Source organism: Apium graveolens, chromosome 8 (assembly GCF_009905375.1).
Source record: "Apium graveolens cultivar Ventura chromosome 8, ASM990537v1, whole genome shotgun sequence".
Lineage (NCBI taxonomy): Eukaryota > Viridiplantae > Streptophyta > Magnoliopsida > Apiales > Apiaceae > Apium > Apium graveolens.
In genome coordinates this window covers 76,435,833-76,463,102 of record NC_133654.1, presented here as the reverse complement: position 1 = coordinate 76,463,102, position 27,270 = coordinate 76,435,833, and the positions used below count along the sequence as shown (strand labels likewise).

The 27,270-nt window shown below is 36.9% G+C and overlaps 1 non-coding gene across 1 annotated transcript; it reads right to left on the bottom strand.

Annotated features, from left to right (window-relative positions):
* Positions 1–17,038: 17,038 nt before the first annotated feature.
* On the bottom strand, positions 17,039–17,145 carry LOC141681681 (small nucleolar RNA R71). The gene has a single exon (XR_012559108.1). It is a non-coding gene; the product is annotated as a small nucleolar RNA R71 (small nucleolar RNA).
* Positions 17,146–27,270: the final 10,125 nt, after the last annotated feature.

Sequence of the window (27,270 nt, the reverse complement as noted above, 5' to 3'; positions counted from 1 at the left end):
TCGACGCATGTGACTGTGTTGTCACTGTCAACAGATGTTTGAATTGATTATCCGTCGGGTACATGATCATCCGTCAGGTTGCCTTGTTGATCATCCGTCGAGTGATATTGTTGTTTATCCATCGGGTTGCTATCTGGCACTTGACTTTATTTCATTTATGCAGAATTACAAGACATCATCTATGTACAATTAATCAACCTATTCTGCATATCTAATTAAAGTCAACATTATTTGAGTGCTACTACAGAATCTAAACAAGGTATATGCAGAAATGTGCTACAGACTCATTATTACAGAAGATACTCACTCGATAGATAATAAATCATCATCCGTCGGGACTATTTTGAGTCATCCGTCGGGACTATATTCCTTATCCGTCGAGTGCTACATTTTTCACGAAGTAAAATCTACTAAGGTGTTTTGTTAATAAAATCATCAAGTTCACAATATCTCCACAACAACTACGTATCATGGCAAGCATGGTATTTATGCAGTGATAATAAAACAATCCTTTCACAACACAACAGTAAATGGAGTTGGGTTCGTAAAATTTCTGGGTATCTCGAGGTGGAGGATGCTCTAGGTTCCGCTCGGAAATCTATAATCATAAACGTAATTAGTTTTGTTAGGTCTCGTTCTAATTTTACGGCTACCCGCACTCATGCGCTAATTATTATGCACCCTCTCAACTTATATTACCCTTACTATTCCTTGAAGTCCTTATTCACATCATGGTCGCTTCCTTTTTCAAAGTATCTTAAGTTTATTTTCATTTTCGTCGTCGGCTCCGCTTATGGATTCTACGGTTTCTAATCGCGCGGTCTCGGCTCTGATATTCTTATAAAATTTAAAATAATTATTTTCACTTGAAATTTTTATGGGAGTTAGGAAACTCAATATACTACTGTATGTAAAAAATTTATGATTTATGAATATTCTTAAGTCATTCCTTTATATTTTCAAAGTTCGTAATTCATAGCAGTTTTTGTCGCATAAATCACTTTTAGTAAAACGGCCATAACTTTTGATCCGTAAATCGGAATCAAGCGATTCAAGTGCGTAAAAGATCCTTATAACATTGTCTATCATAATACAGGGTTAGTTTTCAAGAAACTACAGTTTACATCTTCAGGACTTTCTGCAGAAACTTAAAGTTATGTTTTGTTCGTTTTAACGAGATTACGATTACGATCGGAGTTTCGTTTATGCCTTAAATCTTTATGCTACCACCAATAATCAACATATCATCATCACCACACTAAATAATCTCAAGAACATCATGTTCTTGAGGCAAAAATAATCAACCTTAAATCTACTTAGCTAAACATCAAGATTACAACAATACTCCCACCAAAACTAAGTTTACAACTATATACTAAAAGGATCTTGAACTTAAAACTTAAATAAGGTAGGGTCAAAGATTTATACCTTTATTGAGAGATTGAGAGGTGTTCTTGATGATAGTGAAGTCTTGGGAGTGCTTAGTATAGTTTTTGGAACCTAAAACAACAAAATCAAGAAACCAAAGAAGAGTTATTATTCACATTATTCATTATCAAATATCTTGATTTTATTTCACCCATCAAACCTTGATAAAAAAGAGCTCAAAGATTTATATTACCTTAGTTTGGTTGGTAGGAAGCTTGAGAATTAATGGGAGGATTTATCCATGGCTAGAGCTTGAAGTTTTGATTTCTTGGTTGAAGATGAAAAAGCCGAATGGAATGGTTGGGAGAGAAAGAGAGAGTTTTTGGTGATGCTTCCTTGGTTGCTTCTTGGAAATGAGGCTTGTGATATCTTTTTATTTGATTGTTATCCCTTAGTATCTATCCTAGGATTTGATCTTTGTTGCTAATCTTGGAGACAAATCTAGCTAGCATTGGTAGATTACAAGCTAAGCCACTTGTTTAGCTCTTTAGCTTACTATTTGATAGCCTTGGTTGATCATCCTACACCTTAGTTCACTATTTAATATAGTAACCATGGTTACTTTTCTACCATGGTTAGTTAGTGCATTATGTTTATTAAATCGTTTACGCGTTCGCTCGGTCGCTTAAATGTTTTCGCAATACTTTCTTGTAAATGGTTCGCGACGTAATTCCTCTCGTATTTATTCCTTATGTTTTAAATTATCACACTTGGATATAAATCCGTAGGGTTTTAAATTCATAATTATATTGTGATTCTCGTAATCCTCGATGATTCGTAAATACGGTCATTTTTTAAAGTTCGTGTTCTTCGAAAACTAATAGCGTTTACATACACTCATTTGGCACGTATAATCATAATATCAACTCTGAAACTCATTTTCTCATGCACTACATAGTGTGGGCTAAAAAGTTTTACCCATCCGTCAGGGATACTATTCATTAAACGTTTTACAAGGTCTCAAAAATTCGAGTTATTACAGCTTGGTTGGTGGAACTAAGCTTGAAGATCAAAAAGCTTGAATATATGATATATATTTGTAAGAGAGAAGATTTTGAGATGAATTATTTGGGTTTGGATTTTAGAGAGTGTGTAGAGAGAATACTTCTTGAAAAAGCCCAACAATTAATTAGCTCTTAGCTTGTGTAAAAAAAGGTAGGGGTGGGTGTTTATTTATAGAAGGACTTAGGTGAAGGGAGTGGTTGGGATTGAGTTAAAATGAATGGTGGATGAAGAGAGTGGTGTGTATTGATGAGGTGGAGGATAAGGTGTGTTTGTTTGAAACTTGCATCCAGGACAAACAAGAAAAATCCCAGCAACTATTAATTATATAATAATGCATTTTAGCCTTTTCAATTAAACATTAATTACTTAATTAATTAAGTAATTAGCACCATTAAATATAACGACTTTGAACACCTTTAATAAATACAACCAAAAAAATATGATAGTTACATAATTATCATAAAATTATTATCTGCAAGTTTTGGTCAATTTTTGTCAAAGGTAGCTTGGTTAAACGCCCGGTCAAAGTCTTGGTCAACACCCCGAAAATCACACCCGAACAAAGTTTCTCAAAAAATTACAAAACTTTAACCATGTATAGAAAATACCATTTAAGTGACAAATCCTAAGTTTCAAGATTTTCTAGCAAGTGAAAGTATTTTATTTGGATTTAAATCGATTAAATTAGGGTTCGGTTCCAAATAAAATATGAACGGTCTTTTATGAAAGCGGATAGACTTTGTTGGCTCAGTTTTGGCTATAATAAATAATTAGAATATATTTACTTAAATACAAAAATATTTTTAGAGTGTGGGAAATATTTTTAATTATTTAAAAGTATTTTCACCGATAAATAATATATTTGAGATACGAGAGAAAATTACTTTGAAAAATATGAGGAGGGTATAAAATGAGATATTAATATTCCTTTATCAAATATTATTTTCTAAGAGTGTAAAAATATATCTTTGGATTTATAAATATTTATGGAGTGAAAGATATATATTTTATCTCTTTAAAAACATCTGTTTTTGAAATAAATTTAGCACGGGCCTTCTAAAGAATATCAAAGTTCTGAATTCCTTTTTCATACTTTTTGCCTTACTAATATTGCAAGAGAGCCTAAAGAAAGATCACATTCTGATAATTCTTTTACGATCTCATTGCTTAGGAGTATATTCCTTTAAAAGTATATATTTTGATTTTCAGCAAATTATAATATCTCTTGTATTTATATTTAAAATTTAAATACATTTTGAAAAACATTTTTGAAATATTTTGCTAGATATGGCTTTTCTTTTTTGATTATGTCAATTAAATTCATGCCTATTTGGAGAGGATATACATATTTTAAATTTTATGTTAAATTATGCAAATACCAAAATAAATAATTAGTCGATGATTCCCTTTAATCTTCCCCTTTTTGATATTTTCCAAATAAAACATAAAAAATAAAATTTTCTAAGTGTGTGCTTCCCCTAAATGTATCCATGTATTTTGAAAAATATTTTTCATATAAATGTATTAAAGGAGGAAGTCTTGTTGTATATCCCTTGAATTTAATTCCTGCAAAACTGAACAACTTATTTGATAAATAAATTTTGATGTAGAATTTATGTCATTTTAGCAAGAATATTTTAAAATTTTCAAATTGGGGGTCTAATTTCTTCTTCCCCTTTTATTTGGATAATATCAAAAAGAATAGTAAAAATTGTATATAATTGGCTTCCCCTTAATGTATTATCATTTTAGAAAAATGTAGAAACAAGATATTTGATTTTAAGATAACATTATTGATTTCTTCTTCCCTTTTGAAAGAATATTTCTTTCCTTTTGTTAGGATTTTATCATTTCAGAGATAAGATATTCTTCATATAAAGAATGATGAAATGATAATTTGGTTGTTATCTTCATTTTAAGACAACACTATTTGTAGTTTCTCTCTTTCCCTAATTTTAGAATTCTGGTGTATCAATGTGATTCTGTTTGATCGAATTCTTATAAGTCCGTTAAATCATTTATGTTTTAACTACAAAGGAGAGTGTTTATTCATTTTACTTTTATGCATTTTGATTTATACCAATACTTTTATTTAGAAAGAATTATGTTCCTTCAATCTTATAACAAGATTGCTCATTAAAATCAATTTGATCTTGTTTGATCAAGTGCAGTTTTGATATGAATCGAGTTTCTGTTAAAAATAATCATCTCTTTGTTTGTCTTATAAACACGTGCAATATCTTAATAAGTTTTCTAATTTTAGTCAAACTCGAGATTTTTATTCTGTATAATAGATTTCTTGATTTCCTTTTTTGTTAAAACCAAAATTTTGAATATACTGCAGTTGACACTCAAATAAGTTTGGTTATGTCAAAAAAATACTTGCTCTTGTTTAACTTATATGATCATCAAGTTTGCTAATTGTTAGTCAAATTTGAGATCTTTTTCTTTTTGTAAAAAACTTTTGGATGTTCTCATTGTAACATCATCCTGGTTAGTGGTTAGTAAGTTAGTATGTTAGGTCACACACACTGTAGAAGGGGGTTGAATGCAGTGTATAATACAATCAAATCGAATTAAGAACACAAGTATGTAACAAAGAATAATCTTATTAATAAAATAGTATTGCAATGGAACCATTCTCTCTCAGTGATGAACAAATATCACGAGAGCTGCTAGGGTTACAATTAATAATATTCTCGATAATGATAACACTTATAGTGTAAACCCTATGTCTGTGTTTATATACCACACAGTTATAAGATAATCTCTAATTGATATCGAATATAATTTTTTATCCTAAAATATATCAATTAGTTATCTTTTCCTCCAAGTCTTCTATTCTTCATAAAATTCTTCTCCATGCATATCTCTTCTTTTTTTAGTCTTGATCTTCTTTCCCTTCAATCAGCCGCCTTCCTTATCTGAAAGTCTTCTTAAGTCCTGATATTATTTTCTGATGAATATCTTCTGATATCTTAAGTTCTGATAACTTAAGTTCTGATATCTTAAGTTCTGACTTCAGTATAAGTACTGATTTCCAGTTAAGTCCTGATTTGTCCTATTAGTTAAGATCTGAAAACTAAACACAAATCATTATTAGACATGACATCACAAATATATCTAACAATCTCCCCCAACTTGTAAATTAGCATAATATACAATTTTAATAGATATTTGATGATGTCAAAAACATTAAGTACAAATGCATATGAGAATTTGACTAGATAACTACAACTCACAGTCCTTGTAGCTTTTACCATTCTTAAAGTCTGATATCAGCTTTAGCCTGTATATACTTCAAAATTTAACAGTTGTAGTCCTTGACTTGGCTTAAGTGTTTGATCTCTTGAATGTCAGGAGTTGTTCTGAGATAGTTCTTCAGAAGAGTTCTCTCAGCATATTCAAGTTCATTTATCATCCTCCTTTTAGCATCTTTAAGTTCAACTGTATCTTCTCCTGTCTGAAAGATAGCAGCCCTGAGATCATTAATCTTTGCTTTCCTTATTTCCTGATCCAGTCTGATCAGATAAGCTTTGTTAGACTTCAAATTAAATTCAACACCCTTAATACCCAGAAAAGTAGTGATCTTGGCGGTATTGGGCTTCATCTCAACTAAATCACCATTGTGAGCTCTGTACTTTGGATAGTATGGTTTGTCAGAATTTACACAGTAAAGTTTCTTCTGCCTTTGAATATCAGACATTAAGTATCTGGTAGCACCATCTGTTGACCTGTTCTTCACTTGAAGTAGAAATAAAACATGTTGCAGTTCTTCATAATACTTCAACCGAATTGCATCCTTTCTTATCTGGAATACTCTCCCATCTGTCATAAAATAAAGCATTATGTCTTCTTTCAACTTGGAGTTGTAGACCATATGTACAGACTCTAATTGATTTAGTCTTTCTAGAGTTGTCCTTACTCCTGGTTCAGTAAGGGATGTAGGATCTGAGGTAGAGTTATTTATTATTTTCTCATCAGGATTACCCAGTCCTTTTTTATCTCTAGCTTCCTTCCCTTGGATCAATCTACCCTGAAAAACATTTGTTGAAGTCTCTTTATAGGTTGAGCAGATTGTTGAGCTTTAGTAAACCCAGGTAGTAGAACTGTTGAAGGTTTAACATGAGCAATGTCAGAGGTTTCCTTTTCTTCTGAAGTCAAGACAACTTGAGCTCTGTTGAGGTTGCTTGAATATTCCTTTTCTTCTTCAAAATCAAACTTGTATCTTCATCAGCATTTACTTTCAGATCCATGGTTGGCATATATATCTTTACAGATTCATCAACTTTTGCCTTACCTTTGAATCTAGAATCAACTTCCACCTGTGATTTGGACTTGGCCTTAGATGCCTCAGTATCTGTGCTCTCTTTGATCACAATGCCCTTAGGCTTAGGTGGTTTCTTTGCTATGACTTGAGCTTTAGACTTTGACTTAGATTTGTCATTTTCAGCTTTAAGTCTAATTTCTTCTTCCTTCAGGCTTTCAAAATCCATGCCTGGATTATCCTTTAGGAACAGCCTTTTGGAGATCTCTTCATCAAGTTTCAGAGTTTGTTCATCAGGACTTATCCTTTTACCAGTATCAGAACTTGTTCTTTGACTTATAGTTTTGGCTTTCCTTGATAAAGAACCCCTGCCTTGACTTAGACCTCTAATCCTTTCAGAGTTTCCCTGGTCTTCATTATCATCATCCTTACCCTTCAGTGGTTGATCAGTTGTGCATTTGGACTTAATTACTTTCTCCCCCTTTTTGGCATTATCTGGTAGAAGCAGGGAGACAAGCAAGTCCACAGAGTTTTGGATTTCATTGAGTTGGTTTTGTTGAGCAGCTTGATTCTTTAAAATATCAGAAAGTTGAGCTTGCTACTTTTCTTGTGTCTTTTATATATACTCAATGCGGTCAAAGGCTGGCTTAAAAAAAAATTTCTTGTCCAATGTGACATTCATAGTTTGCTTAGTCATTGTATCTTGAAGTTTGTCCACCTTGGCTTGAGTTATTGAGTATTGACCTTGAAGGTTCCTGGTACTCAATGCAGTAACTCTGAGCTGTGCTTTGAAGTCATCATTCATCAGCATCTCATCAGCTTTAGCCAGGTGCTCATCAAGAACATCTGCAGAAGGAACAAAATCAACTTTGTTCCACTCCTTGATCCACTCTATTCCTCTGTAAGTTTCATTCCAAGGAACTGGTGCATCCTTTCTCATAAACTTCTTAATCAATTCAGCTTTACCAACTGTTTGTGGAGGTGCATGTCCAGAAGGTCCAGCTGCATCAGCATTTATTTTGGTAGCAGCTTCAACAGTATTTTCTTCAACAGAACTTGTAGAATCTTCAGTATCAGCATCTTTTGATAGAATGATTGTATGTGAAGAAATAGAAGATTCATCTTCATGGACATCAGCATCTATCAATGGAGTTGTTGGTGGAGTGTGCTGAGAAAGATGTGAAGTAGATGGATCCTCCAGATACAAGACCAAAGGCACATCCAAGTTATTGATATCAATTTCAGCACTTATGCCTAGGTTTCCAGCATGTACTAGAGAGTTTATTGGAGACACAGGAGGTGTAGGCAATGAAGAAGTCTCTGGCTCTTGGATTGGAGATTTGTGAGCTTCATGAAGTTCTGGCTCAGCACTTGGAAGAGATTCAACTACAGTAGGTTCTTGTGGGATCAGAGATTCCTGATCCCCTTCCACGGCTGCTGCTTCTATTCCTTCTTCAGAGATTGATTCTTCTACATCCCTCCTTGCTCTTTGCTTTTTAAGTCTCTTAGCTGGTGGAGAGACTCTGGGAGCTTGATCATCAGAGTTTAGCTTTCTAAGCCTTTTTAGGGGCCTAGAACTCCCAGTTTCTTGAGCTTTCTGAGAAGAGACCTTCTCAGCTACTTCAACAACAGGTTCTTATGGTTGAACCTGTGCCTCATCATCGGACTCATCTCTTAAAATCATTTTCCTTCTTTTCTGCTGTGCCTGAGGTACTGTCTTAGTCCTCTTTGCTCTAGAACAAGAATGTTTCACCTGATTATGTGCTGATGGTTGGTTGGCATGTTCTAATATGTGTGTTTGTTGAGTGGCAGTAGTAGGTTCTGATGGCTGTTGTGGTTGTTGTTGATGTTGTGGCACATCAGGATATAATATACAATAAGTAGCAATATCAGCATTTATAAGGGCTTGCTTTACTTCTACAGGAATTCTAAGGGGCCTCAAAACTTTCTTTTTGTTATCAGCAGTTAAAAGATCAGTAAAAGCCCTTTTTGCTAACCTAAAAGGTTCTAAGTGTTCACTTGCTAGTTGTGGTTCATCTGATGTACAGTAACTGTAAATTAACTGACAGAACCTAGCAAAGTAAACTACATTCCTGTCCTCTTTCATTCTATCTCCTATAAAACATAACACAGTCTTGGCATAATCAAAGTGAGACTGGTTTAGAAGAGCATACCCAATTTGTTGAGTCAGAATCAGAATGGCGTCAGAATTTGAGCATTTGTTTAAGAATGCCTTGGCGATGCAATCGAAGAAAAAACTCCATTCTCTTCGAATATGTGGGCATTTAAGTTGGCCCAACTTTGCCAAACTCTCCTAATATCCTAAATTAGCCATCATTTGCTATAGCAATGGCTCCTCAACAGCAGAACTGAACTGGCAGTTCTCAGGTAGATGTAGAGCTTTCCTGATTGTTGCTGGAGTAACAATGTACTCCACCTCCTTTGCTGTAAAAACGATGCTTGGAGTCCCATCCTTACAACCATCATCATAAAGTCCTGTTCGCCAGAATGTCAGAACTTGAGTTCCAGATAAAGTGGATGGTTGTGTCAAAGTGAACCCTATTTCACTGTGAGCCAAGAAGTCCTGAACAAAATGAAGTTCCGACGGAGCTTCACTCTTGGTTAGAATAAAAGTGTAGTTGTTGGGGATGAACTTTGCTCCATTAAAGATTAAATCCTTGGGTGCCATTGAAAAAGAAGTGAGAAATACGAATGCCTGAAAGGTGTTGGGTAAAATGCTTGTGTAAAAACCGTCAGAGAATATGGAGAGAATAAGAGAAAAGAGAGAGAGTGTAGAATACAAAAGTAGATAAAAGATTTAAAATCTTTTCTCTCTTTTACTTATACACGCCACTTGACAGCAGTTAAGACAAATTTGAACAATCTTTACACCTGTCAGCCATGCAGTAGTTAAGACAATAGTTAATGGGCATGGGAAATAAGTAATGATTACTATGCACATGCAGTTTTTCAATAAAAAAATTCCCACTAAACAAGTAATTATGACTGTGTTTATCTCACTTAAACCAATATTTTGATAAAATAGAACCGTTCAAGTATTGACCAAAAATAAATCAAGTAAATAAATACTGCCACGTAAGCATGAGAACTTGGTTATTATCAGAATTTAAAGGTCATCAGAATATGGCTTCTGTACTCAAAAAGTGAATGTTTATTTCTGTAATTCTTCACACAAATACTGATATGGTTGCATCAGAACTTAATCATCAGAACTTCCATCAGAATTTGTCCTCAGAATTTATGCAACTGACACTTAAACTATTCATCTAAAACAACATTGATCACCACAGTAATTTTCATCATTCATATGGAGTGTAAGTGTGTGCTTTAAGCTAAATATCAGACAAAGAGTAAAGTCTGATTCACTTTAGTACATCTTAGAAATAAGGCATAACTAAGAACTTTGCTCAAAATCTGTCATTAGTCTGAAATCTACTATAGAATGAGTTCATGCATGAGTCCACCTCAACTGTTTTATGCTCATTTTATGCATCTTTTGATATTCTTTTTCACAGGAGCTTCTCAGTGTAAGTGAGTCACAACTGCTTATCAGAATTTATACTATTATCAGAGTATTTCTCCAGTAATCAGAGAATGTGAAAAGTCACCAAGAAAATTTTATTTTGCTTTTCTAATGGATATAACTCAATACCAGCAATGCACTTGGGTCTTCCCTTCCATATACATTTTTCTCTAGATCTCAAAGGAGTACCTGCTATTTATTTATTTTATATACTTTTTCTTTTGATAGGTGACGCTTATCAACACTTAGTACATCCATAAGATTTACCAACATCAGAACTTAACAGATAAGAAGCACTATTCTAGTTTTTGACTTAGTAATAAGATACACAAAGTAAACCTAACCAAGCTCAATATCAAAATTTGCTTGTGTTAAAAGATTTCTACATAAACAATTACTTCAAACATGGGATATTTAGTATATTAGAGACTACTAGGTCAGCATCTAGTAAAATTATCCTCATTGGATTGAATAGTCACAGAAACATTCATATCACTATCAGAGTTTAGAAATTCACACCAGACAACAATCAGCACTTAGGAAAATTTCAATTTAAGCACAGATTGCATAAAGATAATAATATCTGTAAATACTGATCATAAAGTCTAATGTATCAGAACATAAACTAAACAGATTTAGAGAAATAACCTGAAACCATTCCAAGTTCATTTACCAATCTTGTAAAAGTAGCTTCACACAGTGGTTTTGTGAAGATATCTGCTAGTTGTTGATCTGTTGGAACAAAATGCAATTCCACTGTACCTTCCATCACATGTTCCCTTATGAAGTGGTACCTAATGCTGATGTGCTTTGTCTTTGAGTGTTGAACTGGATTACCTGTCATAGCAATAGCACTTTGATTATCACAGTAAATGGGTATTTTAGAATATGTTAAACCATAATCCAGTAACTTATTCTTCATCCAAAGAATTTGTGCACACCAGCTTCCTGCAACAATGTACTCTGCCTCTGCAGTTGATGTGGAAATTGACTTTTGTTTCTTGCTAAACTAAGAAACTAATCTGTCTCCAAGAAATTGGCAGCTTTCACTTGTGCTTTTCCTGTCAATTTTGCACCCTGCAAAATCTGCATCTGAGTAACCTGTTAGCTTAAAGTCTGATTCCCTAGGATACTATAATCCTAGATCAGTTGTACCCTTAATATAATTGAAAATTCTTTTCACAACTGTTAAGTGAGCTTCTCTTGGATCTGGTTGAAATCTTGTACAAAGACATGTAACATACATAATATCAGGTCTACTTGCAGTTAGATAGAGTAGTGAGCCAATCATACGTCTGTAATCAGTAATATCTACTGATGTACCAGTATCCTTATCCAATTTTGTTGCAGTGGCCATAGGAGTGGATGCACTTGAATAGTCTTTCATTCCAAATTTCTTCAACAAATTTCTGGTGTACTTAGATTGACAAATAAAAGTTCCTTCTTCATTCTGCTTGACTTGAAGGCTCAGAAAATAGCTAAGTTCTCCCATCATACTCATTTGATATCTTGACTGCATTAGCTTGGCAAACGTTTTAAAAAGTCTTTCATTTGTAGAACCAAAAATGATATCATCAACATATATCTGCACCAAAAATAAGTCCTTTCCATGGTTGAGATATAATAATTTTTTTTCAATAGTCCCTCTGTTAAATCCACTTTCCAGAAGAAATTGAGCTAATGTCTCATACCATGCTCTTGGAGCTTGCTTAAGGCCATAAAGTGTTTTATCAAGTCTGTAGACATGATTAGGAAATTTTGAATCTACAAAACCTGGAGGTTGTTCAACATATACTTCTTCTTCCAATTCTCCATTAAGAAAAGCACTTTTTACATCCATTTGAAAGACTTTAAACTTTTTGTGAGCAGCATAAGCCAAAAATATCCATATGGCTTCTAACCTAGCAACTGGTGCAAATGTTTCATCATAATCAATTTCCTCCTATTGAGAATATCCTTTTGCAACCAGCCTTGCTTTATTTCTTGTAAGTATGCCATCACTATCAGTTTTATTTCTGAACACCCACTTTGTACCAACAACAAATCTATTCTTTGGTCTTGGCACTAGTGTGGCACCCTCCAAACCCGGGTCAGAAGTTTGGGGTCCACAATATATCAACTTGTATATGACATATTAATTGCAATGACCCTCCTCTATGTAACCATGGATCGCAACAGGTTTAAGTATGAAAACAAGCCACAACCTTAATTTTTATTACAACGTACCAAATTCCAACTAATTTAACTTACAACTGATAATAAAATTATTCTTACAATCTTATTATCTCACTACTCCATAAGCTTCTGCTAGCTCGATCCAACTCAATCGGGAATCCTAGCTCGTACATTGAACTGGGAAACCTCGCTATCAATCATATCCCTTTTTAATTGTAGAATACATAAAAAGATTCGCAAGAGTGAGCTAACTAGCTCAGCAAGTCATAATAACGATAACTGAGGTTAAACAATGATCAAGTGAGATGATTCAGATGAATCAAGTTTCTTTTTTAACTAATCATTAGAATTGGATATTCATTTTAAGTTATAAAAACCAAGGTTAGGCTGCTGATCAGTCACGCACTTACCCCGAGCAAAGCATACAGCACTGCTCTAATTATCGAATCCAAGGCACACATTGGCCTAATTCGACCACGAATCTGGTCTGACCACGAATCTAGTCCACATAAGAAAACTATCCAATTCTAAAACAATTCAGTATAATAAACAATGTAATTCAATAAGCAAGATCATAATCAATATTGATGAAGCATTTGTACAAAAGCGTAATGCAATTCTTGAATATCACAAGGGTATATCAGGGTATATATAAGAAACGGTTTCCAGATTGTAAAGGATCAAGTATTTGACCAGTAATGATTTTTCAAGGTATAGTTCTTTGATGTTATAAAGAATGGTTGGAATATAAAGTTTCTGTGTTTTCAAATAATTTTTGTTCCAGTGTTTGGTGTTTGGTAGTTATACATTTGGGGTGTATTATCATATTGGTGTGGTTTGGTATCTGAGGATCAACCAAGGATGGTTTACAAAGAATAAGGCTTTTGGCTCAAGATTAAGAGAAATCAGGGTTCAAAGTTAAATATTTAAAGCACTTGTATTATAAAACAGGAGTTATTTTGAATAGTAGTGACATGTTATGAAACAGTTCGAAGATATTGGCAATATATCTTGAAGAAAAGTTCGGAAGTACTTGCCTTACAAGGCTTTATAATTATTACAGATCCACTCTGAGCCGACTCTGTCGCTCAGGCTTTAACATCCATCCACTAGATCCCGTTGGATTCGACTTCGACACTCAGGTCTTTTTGGTTGAAACTTTACTGAGCTCGTCGACTGATCACTAGGTTATCTTTAGTCCATCTTCCACTTTCAGGTTCCCGACTATAACCTACAGGGTCGAAATACCCTACGTTAGACGTCTAGGTATGCTTGACATATCCTCTATACCAATTCTTACCCAACGATATTCAAACCCGACTCGTAATTATTCATATTAGAATAACACAGACAGCAATTAGAGTTCACATTCTCAAAATCGATTCATTGTTCGTTTTCAGAAAATACGTATACTCGTCATTTTACAAAATTAGGGTTACTGTGTTTTGGAAAAAATATACAACACAACATACAATCAGGTTCTGTATAAAACATACGTATATGTATTTACTTATACTCGCTCGACGTTCCGATAATCCTCGGAGATGCTCCCGCATTTCCGTAGTTCGATTTTCCGGAAATCGGACAGCGTCTCCTTTTTTTATCGGACTACCCGTCGAAACATCCATCGACGTCAATTTAATAACGACAATCCAATTTATAACAATTACCATCCCAATCATCAGTTCAATCCAATATTCAATCCAATCGCAATTCGTCAACTAAATTACGTACGCGACTCAATATAAAAATCAAATTCTTATTTTCAAAATAATTTCACGAATCAATTGATTTATTTTATAAAAATTAGGACTCAGAATAAATTCATCACCGTCCACCGTCCGCTCGTCGAAATTCATCGCGGACGGCAGTAAAATCCGGAGGTACCTGATTTGGGTTTCCAATCACGAATTTCACCGATTGATTAACAAAAATTTCCACACGATAAATTTAATTCATGAATGTTAATCATATCGCTCCTGCAGAAATAAATCAACAATTTACAAATTAATACCCACGAAATAAATAGCAACACAACTGCAGAGAACACACGCACCCAAAAGCGTAACGCGCACACACACCAAACACTTGCCGGAAAACTAGCGGCGGAAAGATATGAACAGTGCAGGACGACAACAGAACCACAGTCACACAATATACATATACCAGGAACTGCACCAAACGGAGCACACCTCACCACCGTACCTCCTCACCGGAGGTTAGAGGAAGGCGGCGGCGATGGTTCCGAAAACGAAGCCACAAGGGAGAACACACGGAACCACGGGGAATCAGAGAGAGGAAAAAAAATCAAGGGAAGGAAATAAAATGAGATAGGAGAGACGAGGAGAGATTGAATCCTCCCAAGAAAAATAATGATGCCACAGAAAACAGGGAGATGCTGTGGTGTTTTATTCCTGTTTATTTTATTTATTATTTCAGCAACGAAATGGCAACAGCCACGTATCAATTCAACTGCTGAAAACTCGACACGTGCATATAACATGTTGATAAGTGGCATTTTATACCACTTAGAACGTCTTAAAATGGCTTAAATTGGTGTCTTGAAATCAAGTATTTTGTGTATTTGATGCGTTTTTCTAGTGTTTGTGCATTTCAGGGTAATAGTTGCATTTCGGAGGAGTAATCATCAAGAATAAGTCTTGGCATGTGTTCAGCATTGCGAGAGGAAAGAAAGGGGCAGATTACAGCGAAGAAACGGAGCAAACTCAGGAATTTTCCAGTAGGGTCCTGAGCGCCCGCTCACCTATGCTGAGCGGCCGCGCAGAAAGCTGAGCGCCCGCTCAGCTATGCTGAGCGGCCGCGCAGGGTCGGGAAATTTGATAATTTATTTTAGACTTCTACTTCTGTTTGGCTTCTAACTTCTATGTAATCTGAGTTTGATGGGACTATTATATAAGTAGATTTAGAGACGTTTTCACGAGGTTGGATCGCGGTATTAAGCAGGGAGCGAAGGAGATAAGGAAGAAGACCGTTTTAGCAAACCGCAACGAAGAGGAAGCATATTTTCTTGTGATTCTTTATTTCATTGTAACGTTGGATGCTAGTTTTCTTGCTTTTGAACCTATTTACTCTTGTGACGTACTCTGGTTTAATATAATTAGTTTAGTTATTATTCTCTTGTGTTTGTTTATCATGTTTTCATATGAACCCATGATGACGATAAGTGCTATCATGGGCTAATCGTGATCATGGGGTCGTAATGGATTTACTATGGAATTCTGTAGTTAATTGTTTAATATGTTAGTGTGTGATGATTGTATGATATCTAGTATTGGTTGTGCGTATTCATCTTATGTGCGTCGCGAACATATAAGATAGGGTGTTAATCTCTTGTGAAGTGACGGTGGATCTCGAGATTTAGAACTTGCCATGCTAGCATAGGTTCATGTATGATGTGCATGATTAGTGGGTAACTCTAACAATTTTATTCGCCCTGTGTAATCAAAAGGAATAACTTGTGCTTAAATCATTATGTTGTCAATTCCTGTAGACATATAGGGACTCAACATAATTGATGCCTATTCAACTTCTATCTTAATTGTGGATGCTTGGAAGAATGGTATTAGTACAATAAAAGTGGGCTTTTATCAGTTTCGTGTTTTTCGATTAATATCATCACCGTTGCATGCTAAGGGTAATAACAATAACTATTGAAGGAAGTAGTAATGAAGTTGTGATCTCATGAGTGTTTTAATATTGTTAATTCGAAGTGTTAATTAAGTGGTTAATTTTAGTAGTTAATTTTATTTAATATTTTAGTTAACAATTTTAAGTGTTAGTGTCTTAATATTGAGAAGTAATCATACATTGGTGAGTGAGTTTAATTGAACAATAATTAGTCTGAGTCTCTGTGGGAACGAACTAGAAAGTATTCTATATTACTTGCGAACGCGTATACTTGCGTGAATATTAGCGCGTGTTTCCGCCCTAACAAGTTTTTGGCGCTGCTGCCGGGGACTCGGCATATTTGTTTAGTTTATGTACTTACCATCATTGATCGTTAGGACTCAGTGATTAAGACGTATTTGTTACTTATTGTTTCTGGTTGTGTTTCAGGTACTTTAGTGAGCGTTTATGCAAACTCGTTCTCGTACTCGCAAGAGGACTTTAGATACAGCTGAGGAGACAGACGAAGTTCTTGATATTCCGGAGAAGATAGATTTTGAAGATTCGGTTTCAGGAAGTGAGCAGAAAGAACCAGTAATCATGGGTGATCGTATTGTTCAGGCCAATCCAGCTCTTATGGACTTTTCTCAGCCTAAAATTGATGACATTCAGTCAAGCATTCTTCATCTGGCTATTCAAGCTAACACCTTTGAAATCAAGCCGGGCACTATTCAGATGGTGCAGAATTCTGTTTCTTTTGGAGGAGCTGCGACTGAAGACCCCAACATGCACATAAGGAATTTTGTCAAGATCTACAGTACTTTCAAGTATAATGGCGTGACTGATGAGGCTATCAAGCTGAGGCTTTTCCCATTCTCACTGAGGGACAAAGCTAAGGACTGGTTACATTCTGAACCAGCTGGGTCCATCACTACTTGGCAAGATCTTGCACAAAAGTTTCTGGTGAAGTTTATCCAATGGCAAAGACTGCTGCTATGAGGAGTGCTCTTACTCAGTTTGCGCAGCAACCTACAGAATCTATGTACGAAGCTTGGGAACGCTACAAGGAAATGTTGAGGAAGTGTCCACATCATGGAATGCCCGATTGGATGGTGATCACTGGTTTCTATAATGGTTTGGGGGCCCAATCTCGGCCCATGCTCGATGCAGCAGCTAGAGGCGCCTTGTACTCCAAAAGCTATATTGAGGCTTATAATCTTATTGAGACTATGGCTGCAAATGAGCATCAAAACCCAACTCAGAGGATGATTTCTGGGAAGGTAACAAGTATTCTGGAAGTCGATGCAGCCACGCTATTACAGCGCAGCTCCAAGCGCTGTCTATGAAGGTCGATTCTCTAGCTACATATGGAGTTAATCAAATAGCTATGGTCTGTGAGCTTTGTGCAGGTTCTCATGCTACAGATCAGTGTTCTCTCATCAACGAATATGTTCAGTATGTGAATAATTATCAGCGACAACAGCAGCCTGTGCCAGGTACTTATCATCCTAACAACAAAAATCATCCAACTTTCAGCTGGGGTAATAATCAGAATGCTATTCAGCCACCATATCAGGAAGGTGTGAGTAAACAGTTCAATCCACCTGGATTCCAGCAACCACAGCAGTATGCTTAAAGGCAATCATATCCTCAACAGGGAAGTGCAGCTGCACCTACTAGTGCTGATTTTGAGGAACTTAAGCTGTTATGCAAGAGTCAGGCGGTTTCTATCAAGACCTTGGAAAATCAAATCGGTCAAATAGCCAATGCAGTGCTCAATCGTCAACCTGGAACACTTCCCAGTGACATAGAAGTGCCAGGCAGGAAGGAAGCTAAAGAGAAAGTCAAGGCTATTACCTTAAGGTCTGGGAAAGTTGCTGATGCTGAAAAGGTAAAAGAAGGAGAAGCTGAAGTTAGAGATGAAGAAGCTAAGCAAAAGGAGAAAGCGGCGGAACCAAGGAAGACTACTGTTGAACACACTCTGCCTGAGGGTAATACAGGGGAAAAACAGCTCTATCCTCCACCACCTTTCCCTAAGAGATTGCAACAACAAAAGCTGGATAAGTAGTTCGGTAAGTTTCTGGAGGTGTTCAAGAAACTTCACATCCATATACCTTTCGCTGAGTCTCTGGAGAAAAAGTCTAGTTATGCGAAGTTTATGAAGAGTATTCTTTCAAGGAAGGAGAAACTGGATGACCTTGAGACCGTTGCTCTAACGGAAGAATGCAACGCTGTTCTGCAGCAAAAGTTACCTCCAAAGCTTAAAGATCCAGGTAGCTTCACCATTCCTTGCACCATTGGCAAGTTGTCATTTGACAAGTGCCTATGTGATTTGGGAGCAAACATCAATCTGATGCCGTTGTCGATCTTTAAAAAGTTGGATTTGCCCGATCCAAAACCCACCTACATGTCTCTACAATTGACTTATCGTTCTATTACTTACCCCAGGGGCATAGTGGAGGATGTGCTAGTCAAGGTGGATAAGCTCTTCTTTCCTTCAGACTTTGTTATTCTAGATTTCGAGGAAGATAAGAAGATTCCCATAATCTTGGGAAGACCTTTCTTGGCTACTGGTCGTATCTTGATAGATGTGCAGAAAGGTGAACTTACTATGCGGGTACAGGATCAGGATGTGACCTTCAATGTATTCAAAGCAATGAAATTCCCTAAAGAAGATGAGGAGTGCTTAAAAGTGGATGTGATTGATTCTGCGGTTACTTTGGAACTCAATCATATGCTAATGTCTGATGCATTAGAAAAGGCTTTAGTGGGAGATTTTGACAGTGATGATGAAGATGGCAACGAGCAATTACAATATCTGAATGCTTCTCCCTGGAGGCAAAAGCTGGACATGCCGTTTGAATCTCTTGGTACTTTTGACCTCAAGAATGCTGAAGGGAAGCTCAAACCATCAATTGAGGAAGCACCTACCTTGGAGCTCAAGCCATTACGTGAACACTTGAGTGAGGAGGAGAAGCTCTTAAGGATTTTGAGAGAATTCAAATCAGCTATTTGATGGACCATAGTAGACATCAAAGGGATTAGCCCTTCATATTGTATGCATAAGATTCTGCTAGAGGAGGGTAGTAAGCCAACTGTTGAGCAACAACGCAGACTTAATTCTATCATGAAGGAGGTGGTGAAGAAAGAAATTCTGAAATAGCTGGATGCAGGCATCATTTATCCTATTTCTGACAGTTCTTGGGTGAGCCCCGTACAATATGTGCCTAAGAAAGGAGGTATCACTGTGGTAGCAAATGAGAAGAATGAGCTCATCCCCACTCGAACAGTTACAGGATGGAGAGTATGCATGGATTGCCGAAAGCTGAACAAAGCCACGAGGAAGGATAACTTCCCTCTTCCATTTATTGATCAGATGCTTGACAGGTTGGCTGGTCATGAGTATTATTGTCTTCTGGATGGCTACTCAGGGTATAATCAGATTTGTATTGCACCAGAGGATCAGGAAAAGACTACCTTCACTTGTCCATTTGGCATGTTTGCTTTTCGTAGAGTTTCGTTTGGGTTATGTGGCGCACTGGCCACTTTTCAGAGATGTATGATGGCTATATTCTCTGACATGATTGGGAATAATATTGAGGTGTTCATGGACGACTTCTACGTCTTTGGACATTCGTATGATGAATGTTTGAATAATCTTCGTGCCGTGCTCAAAAGGTGTGTGGAAACTAATTTGGTGCTCAATTGGGAGAAATGTCATTTTATGGTGCGTGAAGGCATTATTCTTGGGCATAAGGTCTCTAGCAAGGGTCTTGAGGTGGATAAAGCCAAGGTGGGAGTCATTGAAAATCTTCCACCACCTATTTCTGTGAAAGGAATCCGTAGTTTTCTTGGTCATACGGGTTTTTATCGGCGATTCATCAAGGACTTTTCAAAGATATCTAAGCCATTGTGCAACTTGCTTGAGAAAGATGTGCCTTTAAAATTTGATGATGAATGTTTGACGGCATTCGAGACTCTCAAGAAGAGTTTAATCACTGCACCAGTTATTACAGCACCGGATTGGACAGAGCCTTTTGAGATGATGTGTGATGCAAATGATTATGTGGTAGGTGCAGTTCTTGAGTAGCGCAAGAATAATCTCTTTCATGTGGTCTACTATGCTAGTAAGACCTTAAATGGGGCCCAAATGAACTACACCACTACTGAGAAGGAGCTCTTGGCTATAGTCTTTGGTTTCGAGAAATTTCGATCTTATCTGCTTGGAACAAAAGTGACATTATTCACTGATCATGCGGCCATTCGCTATTTGGTTTCCAAGAAGGATTCGAAGCTGAGACTCATTCGTTGGGTGCTCTTACTTCAGGAATTTGAGTTAGAGATCAAGGATCGAAAAGGTACTGAGAATCAAGTAGCCGACCATCTCTCTAGATTGGAGAATCCAGAGTCTACTTCACAGGATAAGACATTGATCAACGAATCTTTTCCGGATGAGCAGTTGTTCGCAGTTCAGGAGGAAGAGCCATGGTTTGCAGATATTGTAAACTATCCTGTCAGCAATATAATGCCTCCTAATTTGACCTCAGCTCAAAAGAAGAAGTTTCTGCATGATGTGAAGTGGTATATGTGGGATGAACCATATTTGTTTAGACAGGGATCTGACCAGATCATCAGGAGATGTATCCCGTTCTGTGAGACGGAGGGGATATTACGAGACTGCCACTCCACAGTTTATGGTGGGCATTATGATGGTGAGAAGACGACAGCTCGTATTCTGCAAGCAGGTTTTTTCTGGCCTACTTTGTTTAAGGATGTTCATCAGTTTGTTTTAAGGTGCGATCGTTGCCAAAGAGTGGGAAATTTGACGAGAAAGGATGCGATGCCGTTAAATGTGATGCTTGAAGTCGAGGTCTTTGATGTTTGGGGAATCGATTTCATGGGGCCTTTTATCTCGTCCTGCAATAATTAGTACATCTTGCTGGCAGTCGATTATGTCTCAAAATGGGTAGAAGTCAAAGCTCTACCGACAAATGATGCAAAGACAGTGTTGAATTTTCTTCATAAGCAGATTTTCACAAGGTTTGGACTGCCTCGGGTAATCATAAGTGATAAAGGGTCGCATTTTTGCAACCGTAAGTTCACTTCTATGATGCAGCGTTATAATGTGAATCATCGAGTTGCTACTGCCTATCATCCGCAAACAAATGGTCAAGCGGAAGTGTCTAACAGAGAGATCAAGCGCATTCTAGAGAAGGTTGTTTTTCCGTCAAGGAAGGATTGGTCTTTAAAGCTCGATGAAGCTGTTTGGGCTTACAGAACAGCATACAAAACTCCACTTGGTATGTCCCCGTTTCAACTGGTGTATGGTAAGGGATGTCATTTACTTGCGGAGCTTGAGCATGAGGCCTATTGGGCGTTGAAAAAGTTGAACCTGGATTTAGATGCAGCTGGTAAGAAGAGAATGCTTCAGCTTAATGAAGTTGATGAATTTCGACTTCAAGCGTACGAGAATAACAGAATGTACAAGGAAAAGGTGAAGAGGTGGCACGATAGAAAGCTACATCCTAAGTTATTCGTGTCGGGGCAACAAGTTCTCTTATTCAACTCTCGTCTCCGACTTTTTCCTGGGAAGTTGAAATCAAGGTGGTCTGGACCTTTTATTGTCAAAATTGTGTTTCCACATGGAGCGGTGGAGATTTTTGAGAATGATCCGGACCAGGCATTCAAGGTTAATGGTCAGCGTTTGAAGCACTACTATGGGGACACGGCAAACCGAGAAGTGGTTAGTGCCATTTTATTGTCAACTTGAGGAAGGTACGCAAAGTCAAGCTAATGACGAAAAAGAAGCGCTGCGTGGGAGGCAACCCATGAATTGTTGTTACTGGAACCCTTAGAAGTTAATAACCTATCCAAAACCATAAAAAAATCAGAAAAACCGGGCTCCAAATTTTTTTTTCCATAGACCCCCTGAGCACCCGCTCAGCTCTGTTGAGCGCCCGCTCAGCTTTGCTGAGCGACCGCTCAGGGGTCGACTGTGAGAATTTTTTTTAAGTTCATAAAAAATCCAAAAAAATCAGAAAATCAAAAAAATAAATTACAGCCCCATTACCCACGATTTCTTTTCCCATTACCCCATGATTTTATTCCTCAAACCCACTCCTAATCTAATTTTAACCTAATACATACCCTATATATACATACACCTATCCCATACATCTCCCACACACTTTCTACACTCAAACTCTCTCCCAAACACAAAAACACTATTCTCAAGCACTTTTATTCAGATTCAATGGCACCCAAGAGAGCAAGGACTATTGATAGCAGCAGCACAGTCCCTACTGCTGATTCATCGAGGGGTACTGCTGCGAGGCCTCGATTGAATGATAGAGCTGCGGATGAGGAGTACACTAGGCTTTTGGGGAAGCCGATTCTGAAGGAGAGGGGGTTTTTACCATCGGGGAGGGATGGTGAGTTGCTACCTATGATTGCAGAGAAGGGGTGGATAGCTTTCTGTGAGTCGCCTGAAGCAGTATCGATGAGCGTGGTTCGCGAGTTCTATGCGAACACGAAGGCCGAGAAGAATGGGTTTTCTGTGGTCCGAGGGCTGACGGTTGATTATCACCCAGCCGCGATTCGCCGTGTGATTGGGCAGCAAGAGAGGAAGCCCGAGGAGGAGAACTGGAATGAGAAGACTGCTAAGGATTTCGACTTGGTTTTGATTTGTGCTACTCTCTGTAGGCCGGGCACAGTTTGGACCTTCAAGACTGGAACTAATGAGTATCGTCACTTTTCGGCGATCGCGATGAACAGGTATGCCCGTGCATGGAATGCGTTTATTTGTGCTAATATTCTGCCTTCTTCGCATGCACATGAGGTCACAGTAGAGAGAGCACAGTTGTTGTGGGGAATTTTGAATGAGGAGTACTATGTGGACCTTGGTGAGTTTATCAACCAAGGAATTCTGAAGTTTTTGAGGGGAGCTAAGCACATGAACATCCCCTATGCATCCACGGTCACGAAGCTTTGCCGAGCAGTGGGAGTGAACTGGCCGTCTCATGAGCAGTTGCAGTTGCCAGCCGCTCCGATTAATTCTGGGACTCTGAATGGGATGCAGGAGTGGACCGGTGGTGAGCCCGAGGAGCATGGGCTGGGTTATCGTCTTCCAGGAGGGCATCCAGTACGAGGTGCTACTATGGCTAGGCCTAGGCGTGATGAGGCTGGTTCTTCGAGAGCTCAGGAGGGTGCTGGGATGGCTGATGCCCAGTATAGGAGGCTGTCACGGCGGATGGATGCCATGTACGAGACGCAGAGCAGGTTTGCTCAGGAACTCACCCTTGCGTTAGGGACTACTTTTCGGGGCCTTGGAGCTTACATCCAGTGGCCAGTTTTTGGTGAGGACTCTGCATACCCGCCACCTGATACTCCACCCACTGAGGGTGATGATGATGATGACTCCGAGTAGGTATACCCTGTGTTCCTTTCTATTACCTTCACTGGGGACAGTGAAGATTTTAAGTTTGGGGGTAGTAGTTAAGGAATATTTTGTGTGTGTCATATAGCTGCATATTCATGATAGTTTAGTTCATATAGTTGCATAATTTTTGCCATATATTTTTTTTATATACAGCTTTATTTGTTTATCATATCATATAGCTCATGCATATGCCATGATCCCTTTTGCGATGATTTATCGACTAATTTGTGATGTTGATACGAGTGTAGTGATGGCATTAAAGTGATGATTGAGTCGTGTAGGTTGATATGCATGCTAGAAGCACTTGTATTTTCACTAAGTCTTAGAGAATGCTTAAGGACTAGATTGTTGTTATGATCTGATTATTTTCGAGGTTAATCTATTTATTATGCTTAGAATTTGATAATAGGTTCTTAGTGATAAAGGCATGAAAAAGAAAAAAATGGAGTAAAAAATGGAATTTGTTGCTAGTTGTGGCTAGGCATCAATTGGCTAGAAGCCGGCTCGTAGGTTTCTGCGAGTAGTCTAGGGTTTAGCAAGATGGAGCGAAATGCACTTGCTCAGAAATTGTGAAAAAAGGAAAAAAAAGAAAAAAAAGAGAGTATATGTTTTTGCATAATTGATCACGAGTGGGCTATTTGGTATTCGAGTTATTAAGTTCTTAGGGGACTTTGTGCCTATTGACCTAAGACTTTTAGAGTCTGGGATCCGCTAACCTAACGCTCGCTACATGGATATCATTCTATAAGTCTTTTGTGGACCTCACTCATTGCACGGTCAAATAAGCATTATTGTTATGAATAAAAAGCATGATTCCGTGATAAGCTCCAGAATTCTTGTAGTGTTATAAATCACTTTGTGCCTAGAATTTTTATTCTTTGTATAATAATGTGATTGCCTTGATGATAGTTAAGTCATAATAATTGGTTTAGTTCTGAAGCATATCTGTTAAGCATCTGCACACACCACGTTTCTGACTGTATGTTCGTTTGCATGATTTGATTGATCTTTAGTCGCCTAATTGCATTTGTTGAGATGTTGTAAGTTGGTTGGTTTGTTCGTAGTAAGGGGGATCGCTGCATTTCATATAGATTGCATTCATGCATGTTTTGATCTGTTTTTGAGTCTGTGACGCTTGAGGACAAGCATCGATTTAAGTTTGGGGGTGTGATAAGTGGCATTTTATACCACTTAGAACGTCTTAAAATGGCTTAAATTGGTGTCTTGAAATCAAGTATTTTGTGTATTTGATGTGTTTTTCTAGTGTTTGTGCATTTCAGGGTAATAGTTGCATTTCAGAGGAGTAATCATCAAGAATAAGCCTTGGCATTTGTTCAGCATTACGAGAGGAAAGAAAGGGGCAGATCACAGCGAAGAAACGGAGCAAACTCAGGAATTTTCCAGTAGGGTCCTGAGCGCCCGCTCAGCAGCTGAACGGTCGCGCAGAAAGCTGAGCGCCCGCTCAGCTATGCTGAGCGGCCGCGTAGGGTCGGGAAATTTGATAATTTATTTTAGACTTCTACTTCTGTTTGGCTTCCAACTTCTATGTAATTTGAGTTTGATGGGACTATTATATAAGTAGATTTAGAGATGTTTTCACGAGGTTGGATCGCGGTATTAAGCAGGGAGCGAAGGAGATAAGGTAAAAGACCGTTTTAGCAACCCGCAACGAAGAGGAAGCATATTTTCTTGTGATTCTTTATTTCGTTGTAACGTTGGATGCTAGTTTTCTTGCTTTTGAACCTATTTACTCTTGTGACGTACTCTGGTTTAATATAATTAGTTTAGTTATTATTCTCTTGTGTTTGTTTATCATGTTTTCATATGAACCCATGATGACGATGAGTGCTATCATGGGCTAATCGTGATCATGGGGTCGTAACGGATTTACTATGGAATTCTGTAGTTAATTGTTTAATACCTTAGTGTGTGATAATTGTATGATATCTAGTATTGGTTGTGCGTATTCGTCTTATGTGCGTCGCGAACATATATGATAGGGTGTTAATCTCTTGTGAAGCGATGGTGGATCTTGAGATTTAGAACTTGCCATGCTAGCATAGGTTCATGTATGATGTGCTTGATTAGTGGGTAACTCTAACCGTTTTATTCTCCCTGTGTAATCAAAAGGAATAACTTGTGCTTAAATCATTATGTTGTCAATTCCTGTAGACATATAGGGACTCAACATAATTGATGCATATTCAACTTCTATCTTAATTGTGGATACTTGGAAGAATGGTATTAGTACAATGAAAGTTGGCTTTTATCAGTTTCGTGTTATTCGATTAATATCATCACCGTTGCATGCTAAGGGTAATAACAATAACTATTGAAGGAAGCAGTAATGAAGTTGTGATCTCATGAGTGTTTTAATTTTGTTAATTCGAAGTGTTAATTAAGTGGTTAATTTTAGTAGTTAATTGTAGTTAATATTTTAGTTAACAATTCTAAGTGTTAGTTTCTTAACATTGAGAAGTAATCATACATTGGTGAGTGAGTTTAATTGAACAATAATTAGTCTGAGTCTCTGTGGGAACAAATTAGAAAGTATTCTATATTACTTGCGAACGCGTATACTTGCGTGAATATTAGCGCGTGTTTCCGCCCTAACACATGTACACGTATTAATAAAATGCAACCCTCTTTCTGATTCGTTATTTCGCAAATTATCGAGCTAAGCCGCACATAAAATAAATTCAGAAAAGTATCAAAATAGTCTTAAATTTTTCTAAAAATCCCGAAGTTAATAAAAACGTAAATTTCGTAATTTTAAAATAATTTCTAAAACGTACTTTATACCCGCTTTTAACAAATAATCGCGGGTGAAATTAATCCCGAAAATTTCCAAAATAATTTTAAAATTTTCAGAATATTCCAAACTTGAATAAATATGAGTTTCATAATTTTTGAAGAATTTTAGAATTAAATATGGATTTTACCATTAAACATACTCAGAAAATCATTTAAAGATAAATAAATAATAAAATATTGATTTCTCAATTTTATAAAATCTTAAAAATAATTAATGTAATTATAAAATCATAAAAACAATTTTAGAGACACTCCAAGTATTTACGCAAATAAATTGCACCAAATTTACTTTTGAAAATGAAAACAATCCAATACGATCCCATAATTAATCACACGAACAATCCAGTATATTACAAATCACACATCAATAGTCAAACAATATATAGCTGTCAAAACCGATACACATATTTTATTTATTTAATACTTTCCATAAATACATAAATAAATAATTCAAAAATACACGAGTCGTTATATCCTTCCCCCTTAAAAGGATCCTCAGAATCTGGTCTAACTATTTAAGTGAGGATATTTGTCAAGCATATCTGACTCAAATTTCCAGGTAGACTCTTCTATTCAAGGATTTCAAACGTATTTACAATAGATATACACTCATTTCCAAAGATTCGCCTTTAACGATCAAGAATTTGGATCGATCACTATATGCAAAACAACTTGGACCAGAGCCTATTGGCTCCTGATCAACTACTTGGTTCGAATCAGACACTTATTGCCCTAACCTTGACAGGAAAAACACACTATATGTACATACTGTCATGATGGTAACATCAACTCATGAACAACTTTGTCTATATTTATCAATACCTCGAATGGTTCACTAATTTTAGGACTTAGCTTGTCGCTTCTACTCAAACTTATCCAATCTCTTCAAGACGACACTTTTACCAACACTACTAGTCCTATTTCTATAATAACCCCAATTTTTGGAATTTTTGAAACCCTGATGAATAGTAA